At 31.9% G+C, this 24,832-nt stretch overlaps 15 non-coding genes across 15 annotated transcripts; all 15 read left to right on the top strand.

The window, feature by feature from the left end:
• The first annotated feature begins 898 nt into the window (after positions 1-898).
• TRNAL-UAA (transfer RNA leucine (anticodon UAA)) lies at positions 899-981 on the top strand. Its single transcript has one exon. It is a non-coding gene; the product is annotated as a tRNA-Leu (tRNA).
• Positions 982-1,806: 825 nt separating this feature from the next.
• On the top strand, positions 1,807-1,889 carry TRNAL-UAA (transfer RNA leucine (anticodon UAA)). The gene has a single exon. It is a non-coding gene; the product is annotated as a tRNA-Leu (tRNA).
• A 2,429-nt stretch (positions 1,890-4,318) lies between these two features.
• On the top strand, positions 4,319-4,401 carry TRNAL-UAA (transfer RNA leucine (anticodon UAA)). The gene has a single exon. It is a non-coding gene; the product is annotated as a tRNA-Leu (tRNA).
• A 2,431-nt stretch (positions 4,402-6,832) lies between these two features.
• TRNAL-UAA (transfer RNA leucine (anticodon UAA)) lies at positions 6,833-6,915 on the top strand. Its single transcript has one exon. It is a non-coding gene; the product is annotated as a tRNA-Leu (tRNA).
• Positions 6,916-8,526: 1,611 nt separating this feature from the next.
• Positions 8,527-8,609, top strand: TRNAL-UAA (transfer RNA leucine (anticodon UAA)). The gene has a single exon. It is a non-coding gene; the product is annotated as a tRNA-Leu (tRNA).
• A 275-nt stretch (positions 8,610-8,884) lies between these two features.
• On the top strand, positions 8,885-8,967 carry TRNAI-UAU (transfer RNA isoleucine (anticodon UAU)). The gene has a single exon. It is a non-coding gene; the product is annotated as a tRNA-Ile (tRNA).
• A 2,073-nt stretch (positions 8,968-11,040) lies between these two features.
• On the top strand, positions 11,041-11,123 carry TRNAL-UAA (transfer RNA leucine (anticodon UAA)). The gene has a single exon. It is a non-coding gene; the product is annotated as a tRNA-Leu (tRNA).
• A 1,611-nt stretch (positions 11,124-12,734) lies between these two features.
• TRNAL-UAA (transfer RNA leucine (anticodon UAA)) lies at positions 12,735-12,817 on the top strand. The gene has a single exon. It is a non-coding gene; the product is annotated as a tRNA-Leu (tRNA).
• Positions 12,818-14,312: 1,495 nt separating this feature from the next.
• On the top strand, positions 14,313-14,395 carry TRNAL-UAA (transfer RNA leucine (anticodon UAA)). Its single transcript has one exon. It is a non-coding gene; the product is annotated as a tRNA-Leu (tRNA).
• Positions 14,396-15,225: 830 nt separating this feature from the next.
• TRNAL-UAA (transfer RNA leucine (anticodon UAA)) lies at positions 15,226-15,308 on the top strand. Its single transcript has one exon. It is a non-coding gene; the product is annotated as a tRNA-Leu (tRNA).
• A 1,519-nt stretch (positions 15,309-16,827) lies between these two features.
• Positions 16,828-16,910, top strand: TRNAL-UAA (transfer RNA leucine (anticodon UAA)). Its single transcript has one exon. It is a non-coding gene; the product is annotated as a tRNA-Leu (tRNA).
• An 825-nt stretch (positions 16,911-17,735) lies between these two features.
• TRNAL-UAA (transfer RNA leucine (anticodon UAA)) lies at positions 17,736-17,818 on the top strand. The gene has a single exon. It is a non-coding gene; the product is annotated as a tRNA-Leu (tRNA).
• A 1,519-nt stretch (positions 17,819-19,337) lies between these two features.
• TRNAL-UAA (transfer RNA leucine (anticodon UAA)) lies at positions 19,338-19,420 on the top strand. Its single transcript has one exon. It is a non-coding gene; the product is annotated as a tRNA-Leu (tRNA).
• A 1,519-nt stretch (positions 19,421-20,939) lies between these two features.
• TRNAL-UAA (transfer RNA leucine (anticodon UAA)) lies at positions 20,940-21,022 on the top strand. The gene has a single exon. It is a non-coding gene; the product is annotated as a tRNA-Leu (tRNA).
• A 3,679-nt stretch (positions 21,023-24,701) lies between these two features.
• TRNAL-UAA (transfer RNA leucine (anticodon UAA)) lies at positions 24,702-24,784 on the top strand. Its single transcript has one exon. It is a non-coding gene; the product is annotated as a tRNA-Leu (tRNA).
• Positions 24,785-24,832: the final 48 nt, after the last annotated feature.

Raw genomic sequence — 24,832 nt, 5'->3', positions numbered from 1 at the left:
ATCAGTACTTGTCATGAAAAACATTTTAACTTCTGCAGCAGGAAGGTCATACCAAACATACATTTCAGAGATGAGAAGAAATATAGGTATTCTAATATACAAAAATCAGAGCTATATAGTTATTTAGACTCAAAGCTGTATAATGATTAAAGACAAGTTAGCAGTGCATTTTGAAAAAAGATGAACATTTCAATAGTACAGAAAAAGCAGCTATTTCCATCATAAAATCAAGAGCAATCGTTATAGTTGTACACAATAAAAATGTTTAATACCTACAATTTCAGTAATTTAAAATTGACAATGCACATAGAAAAAAATATGAACATTTCAATAGTGCATATCATGATAAACGCTTTGGCTACTACACCAGGATGGCCGAGTGGTTAAGGTGTTGGGCTTATAATCCAATGGATTTATATTCTGGTGTGGTTTTTAATTTCAGCTTCCAAAAAATGTACAATAAAGAATGTTATCAATTAGGGAAATTTAAAATTGACAGCCGTATATCTTTCAACAAAAACATGGTTGTGTGAAATTACAGAGAAAGTAACTATTTCTATTATAAAATCAAGAGCAATCGTTATAGCTGTACAGTTTAAAAAATGGTGAATACAATCAATTACAGTAATTTAAAAATTGACAATCCACATAGAAAAAAACATGAACATTCCATCAGTACTTGTCATGAAAAACACTTTAACTACTGCAGCAGGAAGGTCATACCAAACATACTTTCAGAGATAAGAAGAAATATAGGTATTCTAATATACAAAAATCAGAGCTATGTAGTTATTTAGACTCAAAGCTGTATAATGATTAAAGACAAGTTAACAGAGCATGATGAAAAAAAAAGGTACATTTCAATAGTGCTTATCTTGATAATCTCCTTGGCTACGGCACCAGGATGGCCAAGTGGTTAAGGCGTTGGACTTAAGATCCAATGGATTTATATCTGCGTGGGTTCGAACCCCTCTCCTGGTATGGTTTTTAATTTCAGCTTCCAAGATAAGTACAATAAAGAATGTCATCAATTAGGGAAAAATAACTGACAGCAATACATCCTCGATAAAAACATGGTTATGTGAAAGGACAGAAAAAGCAGCTATTTCCATTAAAAAATCAAGAGCAATCGTTATAGTTGTACACATTAAAAATGTTTAATACCTACAATTTCAGTATTTTAAAATTGACAATGCACATAGAAAAAAAGATGAACATTTCAATAGTGCATACCATGATAAACGCTTTGGCTACTGCACCAGGATGGCCGAGTGGTTAAATTGTTGGGCTTATAATCCAATGGATTTATATCTGCATGGATTCAAACCCCCCTTCTGGTGTGGTTTTTAATTTCAGCTTCCAAAAATGTACAATAAAGAATGTTATCAATTAGGGAAATTTAAAATTGACTGCATCTTTCAACAAAAACATGGTCGTGTGAAATAACAGAGAAAGTAACTATTTCTATTATAAAATCAAGAGCAATCGTTATAGCTGTACACTTTAAAAAATGGTGAATACAATCAATTTCAGTAATTTAAAAATTGACAATCCACATAGAAAAAAACATGAACATTCCATCAGTACTTGTCATGAAAAACACTTTAACTACTGCAGCAGGAAGGTCATACCAAACATACTTTCAGAGATGAGAAGAAATATAGGTATTCTAATATACAAAAATCAGAGCTATGTAGTTATTTAGACTCAAAGCTGTATAATGATTAAACACAAGTTAACAGAGCATATTGAAAAAAAGATGAACATTTCAATAGTGCTTATTTTGATAAACTCCTTGGCTAATGCACCAGGATGGCCGAGTGGTTAAGGAGTTGGACTTAAGATCCCATGGATTTATATCTGCGTGGGTTCGAACCCCTCTCCTGGTATGGTTTTTAATTTCAGTTTCCAAGATATGTACAATAAAGAATGTCATCAATTAGGGAAAAATAACTGACAGCAATACATCCTCGATAAAAACATGGTTATGTGAAAGGACAGAAAAAGCAGCTATTTCCATTAAAAAATCAAGAGCAATCGTTATAGTTGTACACATTAAAAATGTTTAATACCTACAATTTCAGTAATTTAAAATTGACAATGCACATAGAAAAAAATATGAACATTTCAATAGTGCATATCATGATAAACGCTTTGGCTACTGCACCAGGATGGCCGAGTGGTTAAGGTGTTGGGCTTATTATCCAATGGATTTATATCTGCATGGATTCAAACCCCACTTCTGGTGTGGTTTTTAATTTCAGCTTCCAAAAAATGTACAATAAAAAATGTTATCAATTAGGGAAATTTAAAATTGACTGCATCTTTCAACAAAAACATGGTCGTGTGAAATTACAGAGAAAGTAACTATTTCTATTATAAAATCAAGAGCAATCATTATAGCTGTACACTTTAAAAAATGGTGAATACTAACAATTTCAGTACTTTAAAACTTGACAATCCACATAGAAAAAAACATGAACATTCCATCAGTACTTGTCATGAAAAACATTTTAACTTCTGCAGCAGGAAGGTCATACCAAACATACATTTCAGAGATGAGAAGAAATATAGGTATTCTAATATACAAAAATCAGAGCTATGTAGTTATTTAGACTCAAAGCTGTATAATGATTAAAGACAAGTTAACAGAGCATATTGAAAAAAAGATGAACATTTCAATAGTGCTTATTTTGATAAACTCCTTGGCTAACACACCATGATGGCCAAGTGGTTAAGGAGTTGGACTTAAGATCCCATGGATTTATATCTGCGTGGGTTCGAACACCTCTCCTGGTATGGTTTTTAATTTCAGTTTCCAAGATATGTACAATAAAGAATGTCATCAATTAGGGAAAAATAACTGACAGCAATACATCCTCGATAAAAACATGGTTATGGGAAAGGACAGAAAAAGCAGCTATTTCCATTAAAAAATCAAGAGCAATCGTTATAGTTGTACACAATAAAAATGTTTAATACCTACAATTTCAGAAATTTAAAATTGACAATGCACATAGAAAAAAATATGAACATTTCAATAGTGCATATCATGATAAACGCTTTGGCTACTGCACCAGGATGGCCGAGTGGTTAAGGTGTTGGGCTTATTATCCAATGGATTTATATCTGCATGGATTCAAACCCCCCTTCTGGTGTGGTTTTTAATTTCAGCTTCCAAAAAATGTACAATAAAGAATGTTATCAATTAGGGAAATTTAAAATTGACTGCATCTTTCAACAAAAACATGGTCGTGTGAAATTACAGAGAAAGTAACTATTTCTATTATAAAATCAAGAGCAATCATTATAGCTGTACACTTTAAAAAATGGTGAATACTAACAATTTCAGTACTTTAAAACTTGACAATCCACATAGAAAAAAACATGAACATTCCATCAGAACTTGTCATGAAAAACATTTTAACTTCTGCAGCTGGAAGGTCATACCAAACATACATTTCAGAGATGAGAAGAAATATAGGTATTCTAATATACAAAAATCAGAGCTATGTAGTTATTTAGACTCAAAGCTGTATAATGATTAAAGACAAGTTAACAGTGCATTTTGAAAAAAGATGAACATTTCAATAGTACAGAAAAAGCAGCTATTTCCATCATAAAATCAAGAGCAATCATTATAGTTGTACACAATAAAAATGTTTAATACCTACAATTTCAGTAATTTAAAATTGACAATGCACATAGAAAAAAATATGAACATTTCAATAGTGCATATCATGATAAACGCTTTGGCTACTACACCAGGATGGCCTAGTGGTTAAGGTGTTGGGCTTATAATCCAATGGATTTATATCTGCATGGATTCAAACCCCTCTTCTGGTGTGGTTTTTAATTTCAGCTTCCAAAAAATGTACAATAAAGAATGTTATCAATTAGGGAAATTTAAAATTGACAGCCGTATATCTTTCAACAAAAACATGGTCGTGTGAAATTACAGAGAAAGTAACTATTTCTATTATAAAATCAAGAGCAATCATTATAGCTGTACACTTTAAAAAATGGTGAATACAAACAATTTCAGTACTTTAAAAATTGACAATCCACATAGAAAAAAACATGAACATTCCATCAGTACTTGTCATGAAAAACACTTTAACTACTGCAGCAGGAAGGTCATACCAAACATACTTTCAGAGATGAGAAGAAATATAGGTATTCTAATATACAAAAATCAGAGCTATGTAGTTATTTAGACTCAAAGCTGTATAATGATTAAAGACAAGTTAACAGAGCATGATGAAAAAAAGATGAACATTTCAATAGTGCTTATATTGATAAACTCCTTGGCTAGCGCACCAGGATGGCCGAGTGGTTAAGGCGTTGAACTTAAGATCCAATGGATTTATATCTGCGTGGGTTCGAACCCCACTCCTGGTATGGTTTTTAATTTCAGCTTCCAAGATATGTACAATAAAGAATGTCATCAATTAGGGAAAAATAACTGACAGCAATACATCCTCGAAAAAAACATGGTTATGTGAAAGGACAGAAAAGCAGCTATTTCCATTAAAAAATCAAGAGCAATCGTTATAGTTGTACACATTAAAAATGTTTAATACCTACAATTTCAGTAATTTAAAATTGACAATGCACATAGAAAAAAATATGAACATTTCAATAATGCATACCATGATAAACGCTTTGGCTACTGCACCAGGATGGCCGAGTGGTTAAGGTGTTGGGCTTATAATCCAATGGATTTATATCTGCATGGATTCAAACCCCCCTTCTGGTGTGGTTTTTAATTTCAGCTTCCAAAAAATGTACAATAAAGAATGTTATCAATTAGGGAAATTTAAAATTGACCGCCGTATATCTTTCAAAAAAAACATGGTCGTGTGAAATAACAGAGAAAGTAACTATTTCTATTATAAAATCAAGAGCAATCATTATAGCTGTACACTTTAAATAATGGTGAATACAATCAATTTCAGTAATTTAAAAATTGACAATCCACATAGAAAAAAACATGAACATTCCATCAGTACTTGTCATGAAAAACACTTTAACTACTGCAGCAGGAAGGTCATACCAAACATACTTTCAGAGATGAGAAGAAATATAGGTATTCTAATATACAAAAATCAGAGCTATGTAGTTATTTAGACTCAAAGCTGTATAATGATTAAAGACAAGTTAACAGAGCATATTGAAAAAAAGATGAACATTTCAATAGTGCTTATTTTGATAAAATTCTTGGCTAACGCACCAGGATAGCCAAGTGGTTAAGGAGTTAGACTTAAGATCCCATGGATTTATATCTGCGTGGGTTCGAACACATCTCCTGGTATGGTTTTTAATTTCAGTTTCCAAGATATGTACAATAAAGAATGTCATCAATTAGGGAAAAATAACTGACAGCAATACATCCTCGATAAAAACATGGTTATGTGAAAGGACAGAAAAAGCAGCTATTTCCATTAAAAAATCAAGAGCAATCGTTATAGTTGTACACAATAAAAATGTTTAATACCTACAATTTCAGTAATTTAAAATTGACAATGCACATAGAAAAAAATATGAACATTTCAATAGTGCATATCATGATAAACGCTTTGGCTACTGCACCAGGATGGCCGAGTGGTTAAGGTGTTGGGCTTATTATCCAATGGATTTATATCTGCATGGATTCAAACCCCCCTTCTGGTGTGGTTTTTAATTTCAGCTTCCAAAAAATGTACATAAAGAATGTTATCAATTAGGGAAATTTAAAATTGACTGCATCTTTCAACAAAAACATGGTCGTGTGAAATTACAGAGAAAGTAACTATTTCTATTATAAAATCAAGAGCAATCATTATAGCTGTACACTTTAAAAAATGGTGAATACAAACAATTTCAGTACTTTAAAAATTGACAATCCACATAGAAAAAAACATGAACATTCCATCAGTACTTGTCATGAAAAACACTTTAACTACTGCAGCAGGAAGGTCATACCAAACATACTTTCAGAGATGAGAAGAAATATAGGTATTCTAATATACAAAAATCAGAGCTATGAAGTTATTTAGACTCAAAGCTGTATAATGATTAAAGACAAGTTAACAGTGCATTTTAAAAAAAAGATGAACATTTCCATAGTACAGAAAAAGCAGCTATTTCCATCATAAAATCAAGAGCAATCGTTATAGTTGAACACAATAAAAATGTTTAATACCTACAATTTCAGTAATTTAAAATTGACAATGCACATAGAAAAAAATATGAACATTTCAATAGTGCATATCATGATAAACGCTTTGGCTACTACACCAGGATGGCCAAGTGGTTAAGGTGTTGGGCTTATAATCCAATGGATTTATATCTGCATGGATTCAAACCCCTCTTCTGGTGTGGTTTTTAATTTCAGCTTCCAAAAAATGTACAATAAAGAATGTTACCAATTAGGGAAATTTAAAATTGACAGCCGTATATCTTTCAAGAAATACATGGTCGTGTGAAATTACAGAGAAAGTAACTATTTCTATTATAAAATCAAGAGCAATCATTATAGCTGTACACTTTAAAAAATGGTGAATACAAACAATTTCAGTACTTTAAAAATTGACAATCCACATAGAAAAAAACATGAACATTCCATCAGTACTTGTCATGAAAAACACTTTAACTACTGCAGCAGGAATGTCATACCAAACATACTTTCAGAGATGAGAAGAAATATAGGTATTCTAATATACAAAAATCAGAGCTATGTAGTTATTTAGACTCAAAGCTGTATAATGATTAAAGACAAGTTAACAGAGCATGTTGAAAAAAAGATGAACATTTCAATAGTGCTTATCTTGATAAACTCCTTGGCTACCGCACCAGGATGGCCGAGTGGTTAAGGTGTTGGACTTAAGATCCAATCGAGTTATATCCACGTGGGTTCGAACCTCACTCCTGGTATGGTTTTTAATTTCAGCTTCCAAGATATGTACAATAAAGAATGTCATCAATTAGTGAAAAATAACTGACAGCAATACATCCTCGGTGTTTATGTGAAAGGACAGAAAAAGCAGCTATTTCCATTAAAAAATCAAGAGCAATCGTTATAGTTGTACACATTAAAAATGTTTAATACCTACAATTTCAGTAATTTAAAATTGACAATGCACATAGAAAAAAATATGAACATTTCAATAGTGCATATCATGATAAACGCTTTGGCTACTTGCCTAGGATGGCCGAGTGGTTAAGGTTTTGGGCTTATAATCCAATGGATTTATATCTGCAAGGATTCAAACCCCCCTTCTGGTGTGGTTTTTAATTTCAGCTTCCAAAAAATGTACAATAAAGAATGTTATCAATTAGGGAAATTTAAAATTGACAGCCGTATATCTTTCAACAAAAACATGGTCGTGTGAAATAACAGAGAAAGTAACTATTTCTATTATAAAATCAAGAGCAATCGTTATAGCTGTACACTTTAAAAAATGGTGAATACAATCAATTTCAGTAATTTAAAAATTGACAATCCACATAGAAAAAAACATGAACATTCCATCAGTACTTGTCATGAAAAACACTTTAACTACTGCAGCAGGAAGGTCATACCAAACATACTTTCAGAGATAAGAAGAAATATAGGTATTCTAATATACAAAAATCAGAGCTATGTAGTTATTTAGACTCAAAGCTGTATAATGATTAAAGACAAGTTAACAGAGCATGATGAAAAAAAGATGAACATTTCAATAGTGCTTATCTTGATAAACTCCTTGGCTACCGCACCAGGATGGCCGAGTGGTTAAGGCGTTGGACTTAAGATCCAATGGATTTATATCCAGAAAAAGGACAGAAAAAGCAGCTATTTCCATTAAAAAATCAAGAGCAATTGTTATAGTTGTACACATTAAAAATATTTAATACCTACAATTTCAGTAATTTAAAATTGACAATGCACATAGAAAAAAATATGAACATTTCAATAGTGCATACCATGATAAACGCTTTGGCTACTGCACCAGGATGGCCGAGTGGTTAAGGTGTTGGGCTTATAATCCAATGGATTTATATCTGCATGGATTCAAACCCCCCTTCTGGTGTGGTTTTTAATTTCAGCTTCCAAAAAATGTACAATAAAGATTGTTATCAATTAGGGAAATTTAAAATTGACAGCCGTATATCTTTCAACAAAAACATAGTCGTGTGAAATTACAGAGAAAGTAACTATTTCTATTATAAAATCAAGAGCAATCGTTATAGCTGTACAGTTTAAAAAATGGTGAATACAATCAATTACAGTAATTTAAAAATTGACAATCCACATAGAAAAAAACATGAACATTCCATCAGTACTTGTCATGAAAAACACTTTAACTACTGCAGCAGGAAGGTCATACCAAACATACTTTCAGAGATGAGAAGAAATATAGGTATTCTAATATACAAAAATCAGAGCTATGTAGTTATTTAGACTCAAAGCTGTATAATGATTAAAGACAAGTTAACAGAGCATGATGAAAAAAAGATGAACATTTCAATAGTGCTTATCTTGATAAACTCCTTGGCTAGCGCACCAGGATGGCCGAGTGGTTAAGGCGTTGAACTTAAGATCCAATGGATTTATATCCGCGTGGGTTCGAACCCCACTCCTGGTATGGTTTTTAATTTCAGCTTCCAAGATATGTACAATAAAGAATGTCATCAATTAGGGAAAAATAACTGACAGCAATACATCCTCGAAAAAAACATGGTTATGTGAAAGGACAGAAAAGCAGCTATTTCCATTAAAAAATCAAGAGCAATCGTTATAGTTGTACACATTAAAAATGTTTAATACCTACAATTTCAGTAATTTAAAATTGACAATGCACATAGAAAAAAATATGAACATTTCAATAATGCATACCATGATAAACGCTTTGGCTACTGCACCAGGATGGCCGAGTGGTTAAGGTGTTGGGCTTATAATCCAATGGATTTATATCTGCATGGATTCAAACCCCACTTCTGGTGTGGTTTTTAATTTCAGCTTCCAAAAAATGTACAATAAAGAATGTTATCAATTAGGGAAATTTAAAATTGACCGCCGTATATCTTTCAACAAAAACATGGTCGTGTGAAATAACAGAGAAAGTAACTATTTCTATTATAAAATCAAGAGCAATCATTATAGCTGTACACTTTAAATAATGGTGAATACAATCAATTTCAGTAATTTAAAAATTGACAATCCACATAGAAAAAAACATGAACATTCCATAAGTACTTGTCATGAAAAACACTTTAACTACTGCAGCAGGAAGGTCATACCAAACATACTTTCAGAGATGAGAAGAAATATAGGTATTCTAATATACAAAACTCAGAGCTATGTAGTTATTTAGACTCAAAGCTGTATAATGATTAAAGACAAGTTAACAGAGCATATTGAAAAAAAGATGAACATTTCAATAGTGCTTATTTTGATAAAATTCTTGGCTAACGCACCAGGATAGCCAAGTGGTTAAGGAGTTGGACTTAAGATCCCATGGATTTATATCTGCGTGGGTTCGAACACATCTCCTGGTATGGTTTTTAATTTCAGTTTCCAAGATATGTACAATAAAGAATGTCATCAATTAGGGAAAAATAACTGACAGCAATACATCCTCGATAAAAACATGGTTATGTGAAAGGACAGAAAAAGCAGCTATTTCCATTAAAAAATCAAGAGCAATCGTTATAGTTGTACACAATAAAAATGTTTAATACCTACAATTTCAGTAATTTAAAATTGACAATGCACATAGAAAAAAATATGAACATTTCAATAGTGCATATCATGATAAACACTTTGGCTACTGCACCAGGATGGCCGAGTGGTTAAGGTGTTGGGCTTATTATCCAATGGATTTATATCTGCATGGATTCAAACCCCCCTTCTGGTGTGGTTTTTAATTTCAGCTTCCAAAAAATGTACATAAAGAATGTTATCAATTAGGGAAATTTAAAATTGACTGCATCTTTCAACAAAAACATGGTCGTGTGAAATTACAGAGAAAGTAACTATTTCTATTATAAAATCAAGAGCAATCATTATAGCTGTACACTTTAAAAAATGGTGAATACAAACAATTTCAGTACTTTAAAAATTGACAATCCACATAGAAAAAAACATGAACATTCCATCAGTACTTGTCATGAAAAACACTTTAACTACTGCAGCAGGAAGGTCATACCAAACATACTTTCAGAGATGAGAAGAAATATAGGTATTCTAATATACAAAAATCAGAGCTATGAAGTTATTTAGACTCAAAGCTGTATAATGATTAAAGACAAGTTAACAGTGCATTTTAAAAAAAAGATGAACATTTCCATAGTACAGAAAAAGCAGCTATTTCCATCATAAAATCAAGAGCAATCGTTATAGTTGAACACAATAAAAATGTTTAATACCTACAATTTCAGTAATTTAAAATTGACAATGCACATAGAAAAAAATATGAACATTTCAATAGTGCATATCATGATAAACGCTTTGGCTACTACACCAGGATGGCCAAGTGGTTAAGGTGTTGGGCTTATAATCCAATGGATTTATATCTGCATGGATTCAAACCCCTCTTCTGGTGTGGTTTTTAATTTCAGCTTCCAAAAAATGTACAATAAAGAATGTTACCAATTAGGGAAATTTAAAATTGACAGCCGTATATCTTTCAAGAAATACATGGTCGTGTGAAATTACAGAGAAAGTAACTATTTCTATTATAAAATCAAGAGCAATCATTATAGCTGTACACTTTAAAAAATGGTGAATACAAACAATTTCAGTACTTTAAAAATTGACAATCCACATAGAAAAAAACATGAACATTCCATCAGTACTTGTCATGAAAAACACTTTAACTACTGCAGCAGGAATGTCATACCAAACATACTTTCAGAGATGAGAAGAAATATAGGTATTCTAATATACAAAAATCAGAGCTATGTAGTTATTTAGACTCAAAGCTGTATAATGATTAAAGACAAGTTAACAGAGCATGTTGAAAAAAAGATGAACATTTCAATAGTGCTTATCTTGATAAACTCCTTGGCTACCGCACCAGGATGGCCGAGTGGTTGAGGTGTTGGACTTAAGATCCAATGGATTTATATCCGCGTGGGTTCGAACCTCACTCCTGGTATGGTTTTTAATTTCAGCTTCCAAGATATGTACAATAAAGAATGTCATCAATTAGTGAAAAATAACTGACAGCAATACATCCTCGGTGTTTATGTGAAAGGACATAAAAAGCAGCTATTTCCTTTAAAAAATCAAGAGCAATTGTTATAGTTGTACACATTAAAAATGTTTAATACCTACAATTTCAGTAATTTAAAATTGACAATGCACATAGAAAAAAATATGAACATTTCAATAGTGCATATCATGATAAACGCTTTGGCTACTTGCCTAGGATGGCCGAGTGGTTAAGGTTTTGGGCTTATAATCCAATGGATTTATATCTGCATGGATTCAAACCCCCCTTCTGGTGTGGTTTTTAATTTCAGCTTCCAAAAAATGTACAATAAAGAATGTTATCAATTAGGGAAATTTAAAATTGACAGCCGTATATCTTTCAACAAAAACATGGTCGTGTGAAATAACAGAGAAAGTAACTATTTCTATTATAAAATCAAGAGCAATCGTTATAGCTGTACACTTTAAAAAATGGTGAATACAATCAATTTCAGTAATTTAAAAATTGACAATCCACATAGAAAAAAACATGAACATTCCATCAGTACTTGTCATGAAAAACACTTTAACTACTGCAGCAGGAAGGTCATACCAAACATACTTTCAGAGATAAGAAGAAATATAGGTATTCTAATATACAAAAATCAGAGCTATGTAGTTATTTAGACTCAAAGCTGTATAATGATTAAAGACAAGTTAACAGAGCATGATGAAAAAAAGATGAACATTTCAATAGTGCTTATCTTGATAAACTCCTTGGCTACCGCACCAGGATGGCCGAGTGGTTAAGGCGTTGGACTTAAGATCCAATGGATTTATATCCAGAAAAAGGACAGAATAAGCAGCTATTTCCATTAAAAAATCAAGAGCAATTGTTATAGTTGTACACATTAAAAATATTTAATACCTACAATTTCAGTAATTTAAAATTGACAATGCACATAGAAAAAAATATGAACATTTCAATAGTGCATACCATGATAAACGCTTTGGCTACTGCACCAGGATGGCCGAGTGGTTAAGGTGTTGGGCTTATAATCCAATGGATTTATATCTGCATGGATTCAAACCCCCCTTCTGGTGTGGTTTTTAATTTCAGCTTCCAAAAAATGTACAATAAAGATTGTTATCAATTAGGGAAATTTAAAATTGACAGCCGTATATCTTTCAACAAAAACATAGTCGTGTGAAATTACAGAGAAAGTAACTATTTCTATTATAAAATCAAGAGCAATCGTTATAGCTGTACAGTTTAAAAAATGGTGAATACAATCAATTACAGTAATTTAAAAATTGACAATCCACATAGAAAAAAACATGAACATTCCATCAGTACTTGTCATGAAAAACACTTTAACTACTGCAGCAGGAAGGTCATACCAAACATACTTTCAGAGATAAGAAGAAATATAGGTATTCTAATATACAAAAATCAGAGCTATGTAGTTATTTATACTCAAAGCTGTATAATGATTAAAGACAAGTTAACAGAGCATGATGAAAAAAAGAGGTACATTTCAATAGTGCTTATCTTGATAATCTTCTTGGCTACCGCACCAGGATGGCTGAGTGGTTAAGGCGTTGGACTTAAGATCCAATGGATTTATATCTGCGTGGGTTCGAACCCCACTACTGGTATGGTTCTTAATTTCAGTTTCCAAGATATGTACAATAAAGAATGTCATCAATTAGGGAAAAATAACTGACAGCAATACATCCTCGATAAAAACATGGTTATGTGAAAGGACAGAAAAAGCAGCTATTTCCATTAAAAAATCAAGAGCAATCGTAATACCTGCAATTTCAGTAATTTAAAATTGACAATGCACATAGAAAAAAATATGAACATTTCAATAGTGCATATCATGATAAACGCTTTGGCTACTGCACCAGGATGGCCGAGTGGTTAAGGTGTTGGGCTTATTATCCAATGGATTTATATCTGCATGGATTCAAACCCCACTTCTGGTGTGGATTTTTAATTTCAGCTTCCAAAAAATGTACAATAAAGAATGTTATCAATTAGGGAAATTTAAAATTGACTGCATCTTTCAACAAAAACATGGTCGTGTGAAATTACAGAGAAAGTAACTATTTCTATTATAAAATCAAGAGCAATCATTATAGCTGTACACTTTAAAAAATGGTGAATACTAACAATTTCAGTACTTTAAAACTTGACAATCCACATAGAAAAAAACATGAACATTCCATCAGTACTTGTCATGAAAAACATTTTAACTTCTGCAGCAGGAAGGTCATACCAAACATACATTTCAGAGATGAGAAGAAATATAGGTATTCTAATATACAAAAATCAGAGCTATGTAGTTATTTAGACTCAAAGCTGTATAATGATTAAAGACAAGTTAACAGTGCATTTTAAAAAAAAGATGAACATTTCCATAGTACAGAAAAAGCAGCTATTTCCATCATAAAATCAAGAGCAATCGTTATAGTTGTACACAATAAAAATGTTTAATACCTACAATTTCAGTAATTTAAAATTGACAATGCACATAGAAAAAAATATGAACATTTCAATAGTGCATATCATGATAAACGCTTTGGCTACTACACCAGGATGGCCGAGTGGTTAAGGTGTTGGGCTTATAATCCAATGGATTTATATCTGCATGGATTCAAACCCCTCTTCTGGTGTGGTTTTTAATTTCAGCTTCCAAAAAATGTACAATAAAGAATGTTATCAATTAGGGAAATTTAAAATTGACAGCCGTATATCTTTCAACAAAAACATGGTCGTGTGAAATAACAGAGAAAGTAACTATTTCTATTATAAAATCAAGAGCAATCGTTATAGCTGTACACTTTAAAAAATGGTGAATACAATCAATTTCAGTAATTTAAAAGTTGACAATCCACATAGAAAAAAACATGAACATTCCATCAGTACTTGTCATGAAAAACACTTTAACTACTGCAGCAGGAAGGTCATACCAAACATACTTTCAGAGATGAGAAGAAATATAGGTATTCTAATATACAAAAATCAGAGCTATGTAGTTATTTAGACTCAAAGCTGTATAATGATTAAAGACAAGTTAACAGAGCATGATGAAAAAAAGATGAACATTTCAATAGTGCTTATCTTGATAAACGCCTTGGCTAGCGCACCAGGATGGCCGAGTGGTAAAGGCGTTGAACTTAAGATCCAATGGATTTATATCCACGTGGGTTCGAACCCCACTCCTGGTATGGTTTTTAATTTCAGCTTCCAAGATATGTACAATAAAGAATGTCATCAATGAGCGAAAAATAACTGACAGCAATACATCCTCGATAAAAACATGGTTATGTGAAAGGACAGAAAAAGCAGCTATTTCCATTAAAAAATCAAGAGCAATCGTTATAGTTGTACACATTAAAAATGTTTAATACCTACAATTTCAGTAATTTAAAATTGACAATGCACATAGAAAAAAATATGAACATTTCAATAGTGCATACCATGATAAACGCTTTGGCTACTGCACCAGGATGGCCGAGTGGTTAAGGTGTTGGGCTTATAATCCAATGGATTTATATCTGCATGGATTCAAACCCCCCTTCTGGTGTGGTTTTTAATTTCAGCTCCAAAAAATGTACAATAAAGAATGTTATCAATTAGGGAAATTTAAAATTGACAGCCGTATATCTTTCAACAAAAACATGGTCATGTGAAATAACAGAGAAAGTAACTATTTCTATTATAAAATCAAGAGCAATCGTTATAGCTGTACACTTTAAAAAATGGTGAATACAATCAATTTCAGTAATTTAAAAATTGACAATCCACATAGAAAAAAACATGAACATTTCATCAGTACTTGTCATGAAAAACACTTTAACTACTGCAGCAGGAAGGTCATACCAAACATACTTTCAGAGATGAGAAGAAATATAGGTATTCTAATATACAAAAATCAGAGCTATGTAGTTATTTAGAATCAAAGCTGTATAATGATTAAAGACAAGTTAACAGAGTATATTGAAAAAAAGATGAACATTTCAATAGTGCTTATTTTGATAAACTCCTTGGCTAACGCACCAGGATGGCCGAGTGGTTAAGGAGTTGGACTTAAGATCCCATGGATTTATATCTGCGTGGGTTCGAACCCCTCTCCTGGTATGGTTCTTAATTTCAGTTTCCAAGATATGTACAACAAAGAATGTCATCAATTAGGGAAAAATAACTGACAGCAATACATCCTCGATAAAAACATGGTTATGTGAAAGGACAGAAAAAGCAGCTATTTCCATTAAAAAATCAAGAGCAATCGTTATAGTTGTACACATTAAAAATGTTTAATACCTACAATTTCAGTAATTTAAAATTGACAATGCACATAGAAAAAAATATGAACATTTCAATAGTGCATATCATGATAAACGCTTTGGCTACTGCACCAGGATGGCCGAGTGGTTAAGGTGTTGGGCTTATTATCCAATGGATTTATATCTGCATGGATTCAAACCCCACTTCTGGTGTGGTTTTTAATTTCAGCTTCCAAAAAATGTACAATAAAGAATGTTATCAATTAGGGAAATTTAAAATTGACTGCATCTTTCAACAAAAACATGGTCGTGTGAAATTACAGAGAAAGTAACTATTTCTATTATAAAATCAAGAGCAATCATTATAGCTGTACACTTTAAAAAATGGTGAATACTAACAATTTCAGTACTTTAAAACTTGACAATCCACATAGAAAAAAACATGAACATTCCATCAGTACTTGTCATGAAAAACATTTTAACTTCTGCAGCAGGAAGGTCATACCAAACATACATTTCAGAGATGAGAAGAAATATAGGTATTCTAATATACAAAAATCAGAGCTATATAGTTATTTAGACTCAAAGCTGTATAATGATTAAAGACAAGTTAGCAGTGCATTTTGAAAAAAGATGAACATTTCAATAGTACAGAAAAAGCAGCTATTTCCATCATAAAATCAAGAGCAATCGTTATAGTTGTACACAATAAAAATGTTTAATACCTACAATTTCAGTAATTTAAAATTGACAATGCACATAGAAAAAAATATGAACATTTCAATAGTGCATATCATGATAAACGCTTTGGCTACTATACCAGGATGGCCGAGTGGTTAAGGTGTTGGGCTTATAATCCAATGGATTTATATCTGCATGGATTCAAACCCCTCTTCTGGTGTGGTTTTTAATTTCAGCTTCCAAAAAATGTACAATAAAGAATGTTATCAATTAGGGAAATTTAAAATTGACAGCCGTATATCTTTCAACAAAAACATGGTCGTGTGAAATTACAGAGAAAGTAACTATTTCTATTATAAAATCAAGAGCAATCGTTATAGCTGTACAGTTTAAAAAATGGTGAATACAATCAATTACAGTAATTTAAAAATTGACAATCCACATAGAAAAAAACATGAACATTCCATCAGTACTTGTCATGAAAAACACTTTAACTACTGCAGCAGGAAGGTCATACCAAACATACTTTCAGAGATAAGAAGAAATATAGGTATTCTAATATACAAAAATCAGAGCTATGTAGTTATTTAGACTCAAAGCTGTATAATGATTAAAGACAAGTTAACAGAGCATGATGAAAAAAAAAGGTACATTTCAATAGTGCTTATCTTGATAATCTCCTTGGCTACCGCACCAGGATGGCCAAGTGGTTAAGGCGTTGGACTTAAGATCCAATGGATTTATATCTGCGTGGGTTCGAACCCCTCTCCTGGTATGGTTTTTAATTTCAGCTTCCAAGATAAGTACAATAAAGAATGTCATCAATTAGGGAAAAATAACTGACAGCAATACATCCTCGATAAAAACATGGTTATGTGAAAGGACAGAAAAAGCAGCTATTTCCATTAAAAAATCAAGAGCAATCGTTATAGTTGTACACATTAAAAATGTTTAATACCTACAATTTCAGTATTTTAAAATTGACAATGCACATAGAAAAAAAGATGAACATTTCAATAGTGCATACCATGATAAACGCTTTGGCTACTGCACCAGGATGGCCGAGTGGTTAAGTTGTTGGGCTTATAATCCAATGGATTTATATCTGCATGGATTCAAACCCCCCTTCTGGTGTGGTTTTTAATTTCAGCTTCCAAAAATGTACAATAAAGAATGTTATCAATTAGGGAAATTTAAAATTGACTGCATCTTTCAACAAAAACATGGTCGTGTGAAATAACAGAGAAAGTAACTATTTCTATTATAAAATCAAGAGCAATCGTTATAGCTGTACACTTTAAAAAATGGTGAATACAATCAATTTCAGTAATTTAAAAATTGACAATCCACATAGAAAAAAACATGAACATTCCATCAGTACTTGTCATGAAAAACACTTTAACTACTGCAGCAGGAAGGTCATACCAAACATACTTTCAGAGATGAGAAGAAATATAGGTATTCTAATATACAAAAATCAGAGCTATGTAGTTATTTAGACTCAAAGCTGTATAATGATTAAACACAAGTTAACAGAGCATATTGAAAAAAAGATGAACATTTCAATAGTGCTTATTTTGATAAACTCCTTGGCTAATGCACCAGGATGGCCGAGTGGTTAAGGAGTTGGACTTAAGATCCCATGGATTTATATCTGCGTGGGTTCGAACCCCTCTCCTGGTATGGTTTTTAATTTCAGTTTCCAAGATATGTACAATAAAGAATGTCATCAATTAGGGAAAAATAACTGACAGCAATACATCCTCGATAAAAACATGGTTATGGGAAAGGACAGAAAAAGCAACTATTTCCATTAAAAAATCAAGAGCAATCGTTATAGTTGTACACAATAAAAATGTTTAATACCTACAATTTCAGAAATTTAAAATTGACAATGCACATAGAAAAAAATATGAACATTTCAATAGTGCATATCATGATAAACGCTTTGGCTACTGCACCAGGATGGCCGAGTGGTTAAGGTGTTGGGCTTATTATCCAATGGATTTATATCTGCATGGATTCAAACCCCCATTCTGGTGTGGTTTTTAATTTCAGCTTCCAAAAAATGTACAATAAAGAATGTTATCAATTAGGGAAATTTAAAATTGACTGCATCTTTCAACAAAAACATGGTCGTGTGAAATTACAGAGAAAGTAACTATTTCTATTATAAAATCAAGAGCAATCATTATAGCTGTACACTTTAAAAAATGGTGAATACTAACAATTTCAGTACTTTAAAACTTGACAATCCACATAGAAAAAAACATGAACATTCCATCAGAACTTGTCATGAAAAACATTTTAACTTCTGCAGCAGGAAGGTCATACCAAACATACATTTCAGAGATGAGAAGAAATATAGGTATTCTAATATACAAAAATCAGAGCTATGTAGTTATTTAGACTCAAAGCTGTATAATGATTAAAGACAAGTTAACAGTGCATTTTGAAAAAAGATGAACATTTCAATAGTACAGAAAAAGCAGCTATTTCCATCATAAAATCAAGAGCAATCATTATAGTTGTACACAATAAAAATGTTTAATACCTACAATTTCAGTAATTTAAAATTGACAATGCACATAGAAAAAAATATGAACATTTCAATAGTGCATATCATGATAAACGCTTTGGCTACTACACCAGGATGGCCTAGTGGTTAAGGTTTTGGGCTTATAATCCAATGGATTTATATCTGCATGGATTCAAACCCCTCTTCTGGTGTGGTTTTTAATTTCAGCTTCCAAAAAATGTACAATAAAGAATGTTATCAATTAGGGAAATTTAAAATTGACAGCCGTATATCTTTCAACAAAAACATGGTCGTGTGAAATTACAGAGAAAGTAACTATTTCTATTATAAAATCAAGAGCAATCATTATAGCTGTACACTTTAAAAAATGGTGAATACAAACAATTTCAGTACTTTAAAAATTGACAATCCACATAGAAAAAAACATGAACATTCCATCAGTACTTGTCATGAAAAACACTTTAACTACTGCAGCAGGAAGGTCATACCAAACATACTTTCAGAGATGAGAAGAAATATAGGTATTCTAATATACAAAAATCAGAGCTATGTAGTTATTTAGACTCAAAGCTGTATAATGATTAAACACAAGTTAACAGAGCATATTGAAAAAAAGATGAACATTTCAATAGTGCTTATTTTGATAAACTCCTTGGCTAATGCACCAGGATGGCCGAGTGGTTAAGGAGTTGGACTTAAGATCCCATGGATTTATATCTGCGTGGGTTCGAACCCCTCTCCTGGTATGGTTTTTAATTTCAGTTTCCAAGATATGTACAATAAAGAATGTCATCAATTAGGGAAAAATAACTGACAGCAATACATCCTCGATAAAAACATGGTTATGGGAAAGGACAGAAAAAGCAACTATTTCCATTAAAAAATCAAGAGCAATCGTTATAGTTGTACACAATAAAAATGTTTAATACCTACAATTTCAGAAATTTAAAATTGACAATGCACATAGAAAAAAATATGAACATTTCAATAGTGCATATCATGATAAACGCTTTGGCTACTGCACCAGGATGGCCGAGTGGTTAAGGTGTTGGGCTTATTATCCAATGGATTTATATCTGCATGGATTCAAACCCCCCTTCTGGTGTGGTTTTTAATTTCAGCTTCCAAAAAATGTACAATAAAGAATGTTATCAATTAGGGAAATTTAAAATTGACTGCATCTTTCAACAAAAACATGGTCGTGTGAAATTACAGAGAAAGTAACTATTTCTATTATAAAATCAAGAGCAATCATTATAGCTGTACACTTTAAAAAATGGTGAATACTAACAATTTCAGTACTTTAAAACTTGACAATCCACATAGAAAAAAACATGAACATTCCATCAGAACTTGTCATGAAAAACATTTTAACTTCTGCAGCAGGAAGGTCATACCAAACATACATTTCGGAGATGAGAAGAAATATAGGTATTCTAATATACAAAAATCAGAGCTATGTAGTTATTTAGACTCAAAGCTGTATAATGATTAAAGACAAGTTAACAGTGCATTTTGAAAAAAGATGAACATTTCAATCGTACAGAAAAAGCAGCTATTTCCATCATAAAATCAAGAGCAATCATTATAGTTGTACACAATAAAAATGTTTAATACCTACAATTTCAGTAATTTAAAATTGACAATGCACATAGAAAAAAATATGAACATTTCAATAGTGCATATCATGATAAACGCTTTGGCTACTACACCAGGATGGCCTAGTGGTTAAGGTGTTGGGCTTATAATCCAATGGATTTATATCTGCATGGATTCAAACCCCTCTTCTGGTGTGGTTTTTAATTTCAGCTTCCAAAAAATGTACAATAAAGAATGTTATCAATTAGGGAAATTTAAAATTGACAGCCGTATATCTTTCAACAAAAACATGGTCGTGTGAAATTACAGAGAAAGTAACTATTTCTATTATAAAATCAAGAGCAATCATTATAGCTGTACACTTTAAAAAATGGTGAATACAAACAATTTCAGTACTTTAAAAATTGACAATCCACATAGAAAAAAACATGAACATTCCATCAGTACTTGTCATGAAAAACACTTTAACTACTGCAGCAGGAAGGTCATACCAAACATACTTTCAGAGATGAGAAGAAATATAGGTATTCTAATATACAAAAATCAGAGCTATGTAGTTATTTAGACTCAAAGCTGTATAATGATTAAAGACAAGTTAACAGAGCATGATGAAAAAAAGATGAACATTTCAATAGTGCTTATCTTGATAAACTCCTTGGCTAGCGCACCAGGATGGCCGAGTGGTTAAGGCGTTGAACTTAAGATCCAATGGATTTATATCCGCGTGGGTTCGAACCCCACTCCTGGTATGGTTTTTAATTTCAGCTTCCAAGATATGTACAATAAAGAATGTCATCAATTAGGGAAAAATAACTGACAGCAATACATCCTCGAAAAAAACATGGTTATGTGAAAGGACAGAAAAGCAGCTATTTCCATTAAAAAATCAAGAGCAATCGTTATAGTTGTACACATTAAAAATGTTTAATACCTACAATTTCAGTAATTTAAAATTGACAATGCACATAGAAAAAAATATGAACATTTCAATAATGCATACCATGATAAACGCTTTGGCTACTGCACCAGGATGGCCGAGTGGTTAAGGTGTTGGGCTTATAATCCAATGGATTTATATCTGCATGGATTCAAACCCCCCTTCTGGTGTGGTTTTTAATTTCAGCTTCCATTAAATGTACAATAAAGAATGTTATCAATTAGGGAAATTTAAAATTGACCGCCGTATATCTTTCAACAAAAACATGGTCGTGTGAAATAACAGAGAAAGTAACTATTTCTATTATAAAATCAAGAGCAATCATTATAGCTGTACACTTTAAATAATGGTGAATACAATCAATTTCAGTAATTTAAAAATTGACAATCCACATAGAAAAAAACATGAACATTCCATCAGTACTTGTCATGAAAAACACTTTAACTACTGCAGCAGGAAGGTCATACCAAACATACTTTCAGAGATGAGAAGAAATATAGGTATTCTAATATACAAAAATCAGAGCTATGTAGTTATTTAGACTCAAAGCTGTATAATGATTAAAGACAAGTTAACAGAGCATATTGAAAAAAAGATGAACATTTCAATAGTGCTTATTTTGATAAAATTCTTGGCTAATGCACCAGGATAGCCAAGTGGTTAAGGAGTTGGACTTAAGATCCCATGGATTTATATCTGCGTGGGTTCGAACACATCTCCTGGTATGGTTTTTAATTTCAGTTTCCAAGATATGTACAATAAAGAATGTCATCAATTAGGGAAAAATAACTGACAGCAATACATCCTCGATAAAAACATGGTTATGTGAAAGGACAGAAAAAGCAGCTATTTCCATTAAAAAATCAAGAGCAATCGTTATAGTTGTACACAATAAAAATGTTTAATACCTACAATTTCAGTAAGTTAAAATTGACAATGCACATAGAAAAAAATATGAACATTTCAATAGTGCATATCATGATAAACGCTTTGGCTACTGCACCAGGATGGCCGAGTGGTTAAGGTGTTGGGCTTATTATCCAATGGATTTATATCTGCATGGATTCAAACCCCCCTTCTGGTGTGGTTTTTAATTTCAGCTTCCAAAAAATGTACATAAAGAATGTTATCAATTAGGGAAATTTAAAATTGACTGCATCTTTCAACAAAAACATGGTCGTGTGAAATTACAGAGAAAGTAACTATTTCTATTATAAAATCAAGAGCAATCATTATAGCTGTACACTTTAAAAAATGGTGAATACAAACAATTTCAGTACTTTAAAAATTGACAATCCACATAGAAAAAAACATGAACATTCCATCAGTACTTGTCATGAAAAACACTTTAACTACTGCAGCAGGAAGGTCATACCAAACATACTTTCAGAGATGAGAAGAAATATAGGTATTCTAATATACAAAAATCAGAGCTATGAAGTTATTTAGACTCAAAGCTGTATAATGATTAAAGACAAGTTAACAGTGCATTTTAAAAAAAAGATGAACATTTCCATAGTACAGAAAAAGCAGCTATTTCCATCATAAAATCAAGAGCAATCGTTATAGTTGAACACAATAAAAATGTTTAATACCTACAATTTCAGTAATTTAAAATTGACAATGCACATAGAAAAAAATATGAACATTTCAATAGTGCATATCATGATAAACGCTTTGGCTACTACACCAGGATGGCCAAGTGGTTAAGGTGTTGGGCTTATAATCCAATGGATTTATATCTGCATGGATTCAAACCCCTCTTCTGGTGTGGTTTTTAATTTCAGCTTCCAAAAAATGTACAATAAAGAATGTTACCAATTAGGGAAATTTAAAATTGACAGCCGTATATCTTTCAAGAAATACATGGTCGTGTGAAATTACAGAGAAAGTAACTATTTCTATTATAAAATCAAGAGCAATCATTATAGCTGTACACTTTAAAAAATGGTGAATACAAACAATTTCAGTACTTTAAAAATTGACAATCCACATAGAAAAAAACATGAACATTCCATCAGTACTTGTCATGAAAAACACTTTAACTACTGCAGCAGGAAGGTCATACCAAACATACTTTCAGAGATGAGAAGAAATATAGGTATTCTAATATACAAAAATCAGAGCTATGTAGATATTTAGACTCAAAGCTGTATAATGATTAAAGACAAGTTGACAGTGCATTTTAAAAAAAAGATGAACATTTCCATAGTACAGAAAAAGCAGCTATTTCCATCATAAAATCAAGAGCAATCGTTATAGTTGAACACAATAAAAATGTTTAATACCTACAATTTCAGTAATTTAAAATTGACAATGCACATAGAAAAAAATATGAACATTTCAATAGTGCATATCATGATAAACGCTTTGGCTACTACACCAGGATGGCTGAGTGGTTAAGGTGTTGGGCTTATAGTCCAATGGATTTATATCTGCATGGATTCAAACCCCTCTTCTGGTGTGGTTTTTAATTTCAGCTTCCAAAAAATGTACAATAAAGAATGTTACCAATTAGGGAAATTTAAAATTGACAGCCGTATATCTTTCAAGAAAAACATGGTCGTGTGAAATTACAGAGAAAGTAACTATTTCTATTATAAAATCAAGAGCAATCATTATAGCTGTACACTTTAAAAAATGGTGAATACAAACAATTTCAGTACTTTAAAAATTGACAATCCACATAGAAAAAAACATGAACATTCCATCAGTACTTGTCATGAAAAACACTTTAACTACTGCAGCAAGAAGGTCATACCAAACATACTTTCAGAGATGAGAAGAAATATAGGTATTCTAATATACAAAAATCAGAGCTATATAGTTATTTAGACTCAAAGCTGTATAATGATTAAAGACAAGTTAACAGAGCATGATGAAAAAAAGATGAACATTTCAATAGTGCTTATCTTGATAAACTCCTTGGCTACCGCACCGGGATGGCCGAGTGGTTAAGGTGTTGGGTTTATAATCCAATGGATTTATTTCTGCATGGATTCAAACCCCCCTTCTGGTGTGGTTTTTAATTTCAGCTTCCAAAAAATGTACAATAAAGAATGTTATCAATTAGGGAAATTTAAAATTGACAGCCGTATATCTTTCAACAAAGACATGGTCATGTGAAATTACAGAGAAAGTAACTATTTCTATTATAAAATCAAGAGCAATCATTATAGCTGTACAGTTTAAAAAATGGTGAATACAATCAATTTCAGTAATTTAAAAATTGACAATCCACATAGAAAAAAACTTCAACATTCCATCAGTACTTGTCATGAAAAACACTTTAACTACTGCAGCAGGAAGCTCATACCAAACATACTTTCAGAGATGAGAAGAAATATAGGTATTCTAATATACAAAAATCAGAGCTATGTAGTTATTTAGACTGAAACCTGTATAATGATTAAAGACAAGTTAACAGAGCATGATGAAAAAAAGAGGTACATTTCAATAGTGCTTATCTTGATAATCTCCTTGGCTACCGCACCAGGATGGCCGAGTGGTTAAGGCGTTGGACTTAAGATCCAATGGATTTATATCCGCGTGGGTTCGAACCTCACTCCTGGTATGGTTTTTAATTTCAGCTTCCAAGATATGTACAATAAAGAATGTCATC

The sequence above is a fragment of the Taudactylus pleione genome, unplaced genomic scaffold, assembly GCF_031769625.1.
Source record: "Taudactylus pleione unplaced genomic scaffold, aTauple2 ptg000154l, whole genome shotgun sequence".
NCBI classification, from domain to species: domain Eukaryota; kingdom Metazoa; phylum Chordata; class Amphibia; order Anura; family Myobatrachidae; genus Taudactylus; species Taudactylus pleione.
Note: the sequence above shows the minus strand (reverse complement) of the source record. Positions and strands in the feature narration are given on the sequence as shown.